The 1,482-nt window shown below is 35.9% G+C and overlaps 1 non-coding gene across 1 annotated transcript; it reads right to left on the bottom strand.

Moving 5' to 3' along the window:
* Window positions 1–603: 603 nt before the first annotated feature.
* Window positions 604–679, bottom strand: LOC129044791 (small nucleolar RNA SNORD55/SNORD39). Its single transcript, XR_008504784.1, has one exon. It is a non-coding gene; the product is annotated as a small nucleolar RNA SNORD55/SNORD39 (small nucleolar RNA).
* Between the last annotated feature and the right edge of the window lie 803 nt (window positions 680–1,482).

The raw sequence follows: 1,482 nt of genomic DNA, 5'->3' as shown, positions 1-1,482 counted from the left end.
GTACTAGCTCTTCTTTGTACATATGGTAGAATTTGGCTCTGATTCTGTTTGGTAGGTAGGCTATTTATTACTAATTCAATTTTGGAGCTCATTATTGGTCTGTTCAGGGATTCAATTTCTTCTTGGCTCAGTCTTGGGAGGATGTATGTCTCCAGGAATTTATCCATTTCTTTGAGATTTTCTAGTTTATGTGCATAATGTTCTCTGATGGTTATCTGTATTTCTGTAGGGTCAGCAGTAATATCCTCTTTGACATTTCTAATTGTGTTTATTTGGATTTTCTAGTTTTTCTTATTAGTCTAGATAGCAGTCTACCTATTTTAGTAATTTTTTAAAAAACCCACTCCTGAATTCACTGATCTTTTGAATGTTTTTTTCATGTCTCAATCTCAGTTCAGCTCTGATTTTGGGTATTTCTTGCCTTCTGCTAACTTTGGGGTTTGTTTGCTATTGGTTCTCTAGTCCTTTTGGTTGTGATGTCAGGTTGTTAAACTGAGGTATTTCTAACTTTTGATGTGAGCATTTAGTGCTATAAATTTCCTGCTTAACACTGCCTTAGCTGTGTCCCACAGATTCTGGTATGTTGCATCTTTTTTTTTTTCTCACATGCTCAGCTCTCCAAGGTTGGCTTCCCCACTGCACACTCGAGTGGCATGTTGCATCTTTGTTCTCAATAGTTTCAAAGAACTTGATTTCTGCCTTAATTTTACTATTTACCCAAAAGTCATTCAGGAGTAGGTTATTCTATTTCCATTTAAATATATGGTTTTAAGTGGATTTCTTAGTCTTGTTTTCTAATTTGATTGTGGTGTGGTCTGAGAGGGTGGTTATTATAATGAGCCTAGTACTCATTATACAGCATTTGCTGAGGAATGTTTTGTGTCCAATTATGTCATTGATTTTAGAGTATGTACCATGTGGCAGTGAGAATAATGTATACTCTGTTGCTTTTGGATGGAGATGTCTGCAGATGTCTATCAGGTACATTTGGTCCAGTGCTGAGTTCAGGTCCTGAATATCCTTGTTAATTTTCTGCCTTGATGATCTGTCTAATATTTTCAGTGTGATGTTGAAGTCTCTCACTATTATTTTGTGGTTATCTAAGTCTCTTCATAGGTCTCTAAGAACTTGCTTTATGAATCTGGATGCTCCTCTGTTGGGTGCATATATATTTGGATTAGTTAGGTCTTCTTGTTGAATTGAAGCCTTTACCATTATGTGATATCCTTTTTTTAATCTTTGCTGGTTTAAAGTCTCTTTTGTCTGAAATTAGGATTTTTCTGTTTTCTGTTTGCTTGGTAGATTTTTCTCTGGCCCTTTATTTTGGGCCTATGAGTCTCACTGCACGTGAGATGGGTCTCTTGAAGACAACATACCAATGAGTCTTGGTTCCTAATCCAGCTTGCCACTATGTGCCTCTTAATTGGGGCATTTCACCCATTTTTTAAAATCTTTTTTGTGTTAAATATTTCTTATTCCTTT

This window comes from Pongo pygmaeus, chromosome 13 (genome assembly GCF_028885625.2).
Source record: "Pongo pygmaeus isolate AG05252 chromosome 13, NHGRI_mPonPyg2-v2.0_pri, whole genome shotgun sequence".
NCBI classification, from domain to species: domain Eukaryota; kingdom Metazoa; phylum Chordata; class Mammalia; order Primates; family Hominidae; genus Pongo; species Pongo pygmaeus.
The sequence above is the reverse complement of the archived record's forward strand: the minus strand, read 5'-3'. Positions and strand labels throughout refer to the sequence as shown.